The 10,349-nt window shown below is 35.3% G+C and overlaps 1 long non-coding RNA gene across 1 annotated transcript in view; it reads right to left on the bottom strand.

Annotated features, from left to right (window-relative positions):
* The window catches only part of LOC127663125 (uncharacterized), a 97,148-nt gene that overhangs the window by 49,107 nt on the left and 37,692 nt on the right, over positions 1 to 10,349 (bottom strand). The gene's annotated exons all lie outside the window — the stretch shown is intronic.

The raw sequence follows: 10,349 nt of genomic DNA, 5'->3' as shown, positions 1-10,349 counted from the left end.
AGTTACTTTATTTTAGTTTCATGGTTTAAAACGATCGCGAACAAGTAGAAATGATACTAGATATTATAACAGTTTGTTTGTTCGTCGAATAATGCAATATACAGAAACCAACACAGGGTATTTTCTACGGCTTTTCTAGCCTATTTAAAGCACGTCTGCAGTCACGTGATATATGTTTGAAGAGTAGCAGTTTAAGCGAGCGAAAGGGGGTTAATTAATCAGAAATTTCGTTATCCGGAAACATTATCAAAACTTGTTATGCTTCTTTGGACATATTTAACTAAAAAAAACTTTCTTGAGTTCGTGGACGTGGAGCGTTCTGTTCCACTAATTCGGGACCTTTTCTTAAGTCCTTCCTGACGCCACACTAAATCTCTGCTGGCTAAGCGGGTGGCACTGTCTAAGATGATAAACCGACATTAGCAGGTTCCAACGCTTTTTGTCACGCAACTGAGGGCGTGACCTTAATAAACTCAGGAGCTAAATTACAGTGAGCACGGTGTGCTGTAATCATCATAACAGTTCGCCATGAGCTATTAGTTTCATTACCCGTTACATGCAATTCACTTTGCTCCTACTCTTCTTTTTAAACACATGAACACGTAAATAGCCCATTCACCTCACACAAACACATCAACACAATAATGCCAGCCATGAGATGCAGACACGAATGTCAATGCAGCCAATGACGGTAGCCTATAAATTGTGTTGGATGTTCTATAATCACAACATTATACAGTAGCCTATAGTTTTTATCTGTAAAAAGTTGTAGCAAAGTTTTAGTAAATAATAGTTTAAATAGTTATAATATTTATTGTTTGTAGTTTATAGCCTACTTTTTATAGGCCTAACGAAAATCTACAACACTTGCGTAGTCAAATGATCAAGTCCACAATGTTATTTCTAAATCAGAATAGGATAGCCTACGTGAATTGGGCAGGTAGTTCGCAATTTACTAAACAATACAACTGCTGTGAAATGTAGAGACCATTTGCACGTCAATTAACCCTTTTCAGCGAACTCTTATTCACCTACAGGAAAAACGATGAATATGCATTGGTGCTCAATGTGACTCTTAACAGGATGTGTTCTTTCAAACTCTACTTTGGATGTGTTGCAAGCCTATTGTAATGTTAAATCAAGGCAAATAGAGCATCATTTAACTCAACGATTAGTGAAGTTTGCGTTTAAATTTATGTAGCCTACCTTTCACTCTTCAGTTTGCCTCCAAAAATGATAATCTTACGTTATACTGACAAGTCCAATAAGTGTCCACAGTTTTAGTCTTTTATTTAGGAGCGAAATGTGATCCTCGTGTGTGGACTAAATTGCCCTCACTCAGAGACAAAAGTGGAGGTATATTTTTGACGTGTCGGTTTACAGAGACGAACGTATAGCTTAATTATTTTTTAGTCGTTACAAAACAATTTTAGGCGGAGTAGGCTAGTACTTAAAACAGGATCATGTTAACCATTTGTCCAAGACTTTGGACTAATTAAATATTTATCTTATAATTTGATCAACAAGTTTTTCATAATCTCAAACAGCTTTGTTCGTACTGATCATACATTTATAATGAATTTATTTGTTTTTCTTCATGTATTTTAGGAGAGAGGGCATACTTGGACCTCTGTTCAAAATGCTTAGGTCAACGCCCAACAACATTTCTGGGTGACTCGACTCGTTATCTGACTTTCAGTGTGAGCTTTTTTTCCTCTTGCATTATTTTTAACATGAACGCAAAGTTGCTTCCTAACCAGTAATAGTTTTTTTGTGTTAAAACTGCCAGATTAAAATACCAGGAGGACTAATGGAATTATAATTTCATTGAGCATTGGCCCATTTTCAGCAAGGAGCATAAAGAAACATAATAAAAATTAAACGTCATTAAGTCAGCGTCTTTGAAAAGTGCTTATGTTTCAAACACCATCACTGAAATGGGATTATGTTTTAGACCAAATGGATGAGTCTAGACCGCTTAACTGTTGTACAGGAGAAATTTAGACGTAACACTTTATTACCTACAAAAAGAGTTATGGGGGCTTATACAAAACATTTTACGTAGAAGATGATATATGTTATTATAACGAGAACTCATCTATATTCATACAGCAAGTGCGAGGTAACAAACAGGTGAGGATGAATTCCCAAAGCCAAGTCCTTTCCACACAGGAGAAACACATTAAATAACTATTCGCATGCACGCTAATGTAGATGTTTAAACAAGAACGCTACGAAGACATTTGTATCTTAAAAAGAGACAGGGTATTCAATCGTTCTATGCAACACTCATTCTCTTTTGCACTGAAGCCTTGCACACACAACATTAAAAGGGATGTTTTTGCGCATCAAATCCCTTAGTCAGTTAAGTTGATTTACAAAGCACATTTAAAAAAACAACTGATGTTGAGCCGAAGTGCTGTAAAATAATTAATAAAAAAATAATTAAAAAATAAATAATAATAATAATAATAAAATAATTAAAAAATAATGACACAAATAAGTAAAAAAAAAAAAAAAAAATCATATGACTGAATCCACCTTAGGTTACACCAACGAGTATAATATGCCTTTTTAAGGGTTAGATCAAGTAGGAATACATCCTTCAGGTAAAAATAGCAGGTTACCACTTTTAACAGTGTATCTCGTATTGCTGCCAAGGTTTCGTTTTCATCGCATATAATTTGAACGTTAAAACGTTTAGCCTGTCATGTTGACAAGTTCACAATAACAACAAACAAAAAGTTCAGTTTGTAAAGATAAATGGAGTGAAGGAAAACAGTTATCTCAACTTCATCTCAGAAAATACCATAATATTAAAATACAATTCATAAAAATATCACAAACAAAATGATTTCATGTAAACAGTACTGATTGGAAACTTAATATATAGGCTTCACAACACAAATGGTGATATATTATAAATGACATATTGTTAAATGGGCTATCACTGGCAGTTGGTGTCCATTTACAAGATGCTTTCAACAATATTCTCTGATATATATATATTTTTTTAAATTATTTTTTTTAAAGATTGCCAATTATTTTCTATATCACACCAGGGTACAAATCAATCAGGAACATGGCATGAAATAGGTCTTTCTCACACAGGCAAACACCACACAATGTAGAGACACTGTGGACTCTTTAAGCAGTGGCTTTAAGATGTCAGTCCTAAGGAAACATGATCTAACAAATTAATGTTATGATGCAAGGGGTCAATGCAAGTGCACCAAAATGCATGTCATCTGGAGAGTGGTGATGAAACAGTGGCTTGTCATAATGCTACTGAAAAGGACATGAAGGAAGATCTCTTTGCCTGGCCAGAGTTGTGTCAACACCTGCAAACAAGGGTCGGCGGCTGGTAGGGCTGACAGAACACATGCAGTAGTGTTTGGTAGTGTGGTGGCTTAAAAAAGGGAAACAGTTATGTAGGCATAAGCTACAACACAAAAGTTTCAGCTGATTTAACTAGTCATTGACCATTGTAAATCAAAACAAGATGATATGTTGTCATATATAACTGAATTTCTTTCATAATTGAAATCTTGTTAATGATAAAATGGGGTCTGAGTGTATCAGGTTAAATTCCCACCTTGATATCATATGATGTTTCAGTAAAGCAACTTATTTCCAAAACATTCCAAGGCTGCACATGTAGTGTTGCTTATTAATTCTAAACAATGCATGACAAATGCTTTACTGAAGATTCACAGATAATGCTTTATTTCCTGAAGTTATTACTTCCAAATAGTTATCTATTCATGTTCATTTCCTTGATCAACAAAAAGTAATTATACACCCTTTAGAGTGGATGGCAAAGGAGGGGCTGGCATGCACAGGTATAGAGGCTATCGGGGGATGGGCAACCAAGTGCTTTTAGAAATTGTCTGGCTATTGCCAAAGAGACCTCATGCCAGGATAATGCAAGGTCCAAAGGTGCACAAGAGTCAATCCAACCACTCATGCTGCTTGCCTAAGGGACACTCTCCTGTAAATTTCATCTTTTCATTTTGAAGGACATTACAGAAAACGATCACTTTTTTATTTTGTGAAACAAATAGAAGAAAACACAAGCTCCTATGAATTTCTATTTTCCTTGCAAGTATGCTGTTTTGTGTGTGTGTGTGTGTGTGTGTGTGTGTGTGTGTGTGTGTGTGTGTGTGTGTGTGTGTGTGTGTGTGTGTGTTAGGTTTAGGGGATAGAATATAAAGTTTGTACAGTATAAAAACCATTATGTCTATGGAAAGTCCCCATAAAACATGGAAACACAACATGTGTGTGTGTGTGTGTGTCAAAACCACTCATTTTAATCATCATAAATAATGGCCAGTTCACTGTCAACTTTACATTTTGTTTCTTGAAGGTACTTGACTGCATTTCTGTTTCATGCAAAGCTGCATGTACAGTACATATATATATATATATATATATATATATATATATATATATATATATATATATATATATATATATATATATATATATATATATATATATATATATAGCAAGATTAAGATTTTAAACATGCAATTCATAAGAATCTCGCCATTTACTAAATAACGATGAACTTTAATGTTGACAAATTAAAATGAAGTTATCATTTTTAATTGTTAATTAATCAAGTTAATTAATCCCCACACATTGCAGCCTCAAAGAGCAAAATTGTAGCCTTGACCTTATATCATTTATCTTGTCCTCTGACCATTTCTGAAGGCTGGTGAAAATGTTTAATACAAAACAAATATGAATTGCAGAAATTATCCAATATGTTCAATACACCATGTATATGTAGAAAAATAGTCCTATAATCCTACACTGCAACGCAAACGACCATTTTAACTTGTAAAGACTAAAATCGAGGATCACGCGATAGAAAGTTTTTCACAAAAAAATAAATAAACATCCACGCAGTCAAACAATAACAAACAATAATTATATACATTTTAAGCAGTATATTTTACATATGAGCATGCATTAGATGCATTGTTATCTCTATAACAAAATAGTTTTGAAGACAATGCTCATTTTGTGTCAGTGTTCGTCACAGATGTCACAGACAGCCAAGCTAATCCCTGTCATTCTCAAGAAAAAAGTCATTAACAATTCACCTGGCAAGCCCTTGAGCAGCTTACTCGAAAATGATGTCAAAGAAAGTTTTATCATGCATTATAGGTCAGAATCCTGCAATTTCCCTGTCCAAAAGAAAAAAACTCAGAAAAGAGTTCTGCTCTTTTACATTTGATTTATTTATTTTGTGGTAAGTGAAAACGTGAGAATGGAGTAAAATCCCACTGTTTGAGCTTTCAAATGTTTAAAACGGCATATTCGTGTATTTAAATAGCCAAAAGATACCTGTATTTACGGTCATTTTGATCTTATGATTTTATATTATTATTAGCCTATTTTATTTTTCTTTACATTAAATCATGTTTATCAGCTGTGCGGCAACATTACTTGATATAGCCAATTCAAACCTTATACGAATCGCAAACTCAGGTATTTAACAAAGTTATATGAACTATTTTTTTCTCGTTATTAATACTATACAATTTTGCTAGTCTGGTTGTTTCATTTAATATGTCGTCATTCATGTATTAGATGTAAAATTGCATGATAAGTTAACGGGGGAAAGTGCAGTTAACCGCTCCCCATCTAAAGCTGCTACTATGAAACACGTTCTTTAACGCCTGTCAACGTAGCAAACTGGTATCAGATTATGCATGCACTGAGAAATCGGAGAAACTATTATCTAAAGGGCTGAAAGACTAAAGAGAAAAATGGCCTGAATATGTTGCATATTAAAATATAGGCCACAATTATAATATTTTTATTTATATATTTTTCTCCGTAAAATGCGTTATTCCTCTCAAATCTGATGTATGTATGGTGTATGTACGGAGTATTTTGTTTCGCCTGTCTGCTGAGTGATTTTGGAACATCACCTAAATAAGGTGAAATCTGGGACAGTCAGGCTCAAGTAGACTGGTTGTCGGAGTCGGTGAAGTGTAAAATTGCAACACCAGACAGCCAACATAATAGCTCAGAAGGGGGCTAATGTTCATGCTACATTCACAGAACATTTTTATAATTGCTAAATAAAAAAATAAAAAAGTCTTAACACGAACATAGAGATTTATTCTGTGTTTCTTTTAATTCATTTTCACTTTATACTTCTCGTTTAAAATTCCTAATAATTCTCTGTCACACCCTTACAATAATATCTAACTCAAATATAATGAGTAATTTAAATAGAGGGTGTATGAGGTTTGTACTGCTGTTTGCAACATCCAAACATGTATTTATTTGTCTGAATATATGATTTTGCACAAGTGTCGAGAAGTTTTTTTAAGTGACAACACTGCCCTCTACTTTAAAAGAAACTGACATGACGGGTTTCTTGTATACCCCGCTTTAACCAGTGAATGTTGCAAAAGGTAGTTTGAAGTATTCCAAATGTTCCTTAAATGTTTGAAGAAGATCAGCTGAGCTTGACATTTAAAGCAATGTGTTCAGTTCAATTCACAATATATATATACACAGTATATTGTAGACATTGAAACAATCTTCTAAAACATACATTAATCATAAGTTAAACAGAAATGCACAGCAAGAAAGGGATCTTAAAACCTAAACTGAACAAAACTGTGGACACACAAACATCATATACAGCACTGGTGAGACTTTTAATAAGTGAGTCATGGACAGTCCAGCAGACAGAATACTGTCTGTAGACAGACAGAACAAACATGTAGATTAAGGTTTAATCCATGTCAGTTATTAATCCATGTTTAATTCCAGCTGTCTCTATGAGTCAGACTCTTATAAAAAAAAAAGTCAGACCATACATTGTGAGATCCGGCTGAAGGAAAGGGGTGTATTTCCACCGTCCACCAAAAAAATAGTTGCAGAACACTCATTAATAAAAACTGCATCAGGAGGAGCTAAAATATATATTTTTGCAAAGGAAAATCTAACAGCACAATGTTCAAAGTCTAAAAACGATATAAAGTTTGCCTCTGCCCTTACAGCTAATTTTATGAAAAAACAGAAAGATGCACCAAACCTCACTTCTGTCTGATGCACTTTACAATTCTGCATTTGGCTATGCAGAAACATTATCTCTACTGATGGTCACTTAAAATGAACATTAAGAGATACTCACCACCCCCCAAATGCAAGACTGCAGGAAAAATGACTATGCCCTTTAATAACACACATTAAGAGCAGCTGCAGTCTGCCTGGCTTCAGTTCATACTGGTTTGCATGTCACTTGCGCTAGGCAACAACCAGACTCCCACAGGGGATCCAAATGCCATCTCACCTAAATCACTGTAGTGAATGACAGATTTTGAATCTACATCTAGAATATAGGAATAATACTTCTATTTTCATCCTTGGGTTATTTGAAATCTTGCTTGGGGAGGTGGTAGCCAGTATACACAGCATGCATAAGAGATGGACTCCGAGGTAAAATGTTTAGCTGTTTAAAACATGATGGAAACTAACCTGAGTTTAAACGTTTAACAAACAGCAAAGGACACCACTGAAAAGCCTCCAACATTAAACCTACTCTGACATGCCAGCTTCTTATTGTGTACATCTCAGTCATTCTGACGAGCATTCATATTGCTCTATTCCCACTTGACACATTTTCCTTTTCAGTTAGACATTAGACCTGTCATCTCCTTTACTGCATACACATAGTCGTTCTATTTGGACAGAAAATTGCACCTAGTAATCAAAGGCCGATGAGTAAAAAGCGTAGCTATTTTCATGGTATGCTTCATATATATATATATACTGTATATATATATATTTTTTTTTTTTTTTTTTTTTTGATGGCCAGTGGAAAAATTAGTTGTGTTAAGTCACTAATTATTTAATGATTTAAAAACAAAAAAAATGAATGTCAAATTAATGGCAAGTTGTTGCACACTCAGTGGAATGGTGCATGGGTGCAAAATGAGAGCTATCCACACCAGCTCTTAATTCCACACCATTACATGGAATTTGCTGTCAAATTCTCTGAATCCATCCTGTCTCCAATGCATGTTGATGGTGTTTCCATCAACATATGACATTTTGATTACAGTATGACCAGACCCTCACTAATAGGACACCCTACAACAGAAATTAAAATTGCATCTTGCATAACAACCCCTCAATTTGGAAAGTTTGACGGCAAACCACAAAGAGTGATATAATATCCTTTTTAAATAATATGGAATTACACGTTCTCCGTTAGACCACCTTGGGACCTGGAGAAGAGATGGAGACAGCTGTGTAACTACTATTCTCACATGTCCAGAAAGTAAATAACTCATATAATAGTCATTAACTGGACAACGCAATAAGCTCTATAACAATCCAGCAATAAGTCCATCAAATAGCCATTTCCCTTCTGTTATATCAAGGTAGTAAAGGCAAGGTGACTGCAAATTCAACAACTGAAAAGTCTTGACATGGACCTCTGACCAATTTTAAACAAATACAAACTTTAAATGTATCTTATATACAACACTTTTCACATTGCATAAGTTCTCCAAGTAATATACTCTGATCCGTTTTAATGAATCTAGCCATTGAAAACATGGTGGTAGAAAGCATGTGGCCAAAAATGCACTATTTGCTGCCAAGATTTCGCTCGTCACTAAAAGTGAAAAATGTATTACCTCCAATAATAACATTAAATGTTCCCATAATAACATTTTGAAAGCAATTTCTTTAAACTCCTGTTAGATACTGTGTGTGTGTGTTTGTGTGTGTGTGTGTGTGTGTGTGTGTGTGTGTGTGTGTGTGTGTGTGTGTGTGTGTGTGTGTGTGGAACTACTGTAAGCCATAATACCAAAATTAGTCAAATATTGGTCATACCTAGACACTTGGCATAGACAAATTAGCCTGTAGTCAAAGCAGCATAAACAGCTTAATGTCAGTTATAATCTGTACTGACTACAGTAGATATCAGTGCACTCTCACACTGCTGCTGAGTTGCTATGTTGATGGACCTGTACAAGCACAGCATCCTGATATACCCCACTCAATTGTGCCTCATGGCATCCGTCTCTGAAGTGAGATGGAGTACATCCTGCAGAAAGGAGCAATAGTGTGTACCCTACCAGCTTATTTCAACACTCACAGTACAGTAATTACAGTACATTATGACACCTACATTAATTTTTAAAGCGAGCGCACTGGGTGTGCATGTAAACTTTAAAAGTGTCAAACAGATTTGAACTGCCGGAGAACATTGTTTCATGAAAGCATATAGAGTGTAACTGTTCACATCCTGGCATTTGACCTGTTCTTGTATGGGTTCTGGGAACAGCAGAGATGTGTGTACATTCTGAGGCTTACGTGATATATCAGGGCTTTTTTTTCACCTTGCCCCGACCACATGTGGAGTTATGAGATCTCTAGCAAGTGTGAACTCAGCATGAAGGCTGAAATAGCACTGTACGGGGTCAAGTTCAGTTGACGAATGTCTCAAAAATTGAAGTGATACACTGCAATACATATCAATTCTGAAGAGAATCTAAAATGTAAAGGATGTGAAAAGGTATAGACCGGTGTCCATTTACACATGCACATTATGGTTGTAACACCCAGTGTGAGTCTGTTCAGGATGTGAAAGTAAAATTGTTACGAGGACTGCCTGACCGATAACAACCTTGTCTACACTTATACTTAAAACTATTACACATATCTGTCTGTAGAGAAACAATTGTAGAGATTGTTTAAAGTTTAAAATTCTTAAACCAAGCTCACAAGCTTGTCCAATATTTGTAACATGTGTGCTGGTCTCCGCTCGAGCTGTCTGTCCTGGCTCACTTTGTTCCAGCCCTTGTGCTTTGTGCCGTGTGTCCTGCATTTGGTCTCCCGCTTTTGCGGGGGCCACGAAGAACTCTCCAAGTTTCCATTCATGCTTCTCATTACCGGGGCATGTTGAGGTTTTATGGAGCCTTGTAAACCCTTGAATTACAGCACTTTAAAATAGATTTTGACACTATTATGTGACTGTGCTTCTGGAGAAGCCTTTCATTGCTAGATGGAGGACTCATAATAGCGGACAACAAAAGAGCATGACTTGTTAATTATTTTTAACTGCCAGATAAAATAATTATGAACTAGGTGAAATGCACAAAGGGCCTGTAAGACACGTAATGATGTTTTGTCAAAAATATGATGAGCGGGAATCTGTTCCTCACCAAAATGTTTTTCTTTCTATTATTTCATTCTAGAATCACATCTTTAAGCAAGAATCCACAGTGAATATGAAATGAAAATGAAGTTAGCAAAACTTACAAGAATTTACAAGGCTAAAGGGAATGTGACATAACTCGAGAAAA

The sequence above is a fragment of the Xyrauchen texanus genome, chromosome 23 (genome assembly GCF_025860055.1).
Source record: "Xyrauchen texanus isolate HMW12.3.18 chromosome 23, RBS_HiC_50CHRs, whole genome shotgun sequence".
NCBI classification, from domain to species: Eukaryota; Metazoa; Chordata; class Actinopteri; order Cypriniformes; family Catostomidae; genus Xyrauchen; species Xyrauchen texanus.
The sequence above is the reverse complement of the archived record's forward strand: the minus strand, read 5'-3'. Positions and strand labels throughout refer to the sequence as shown.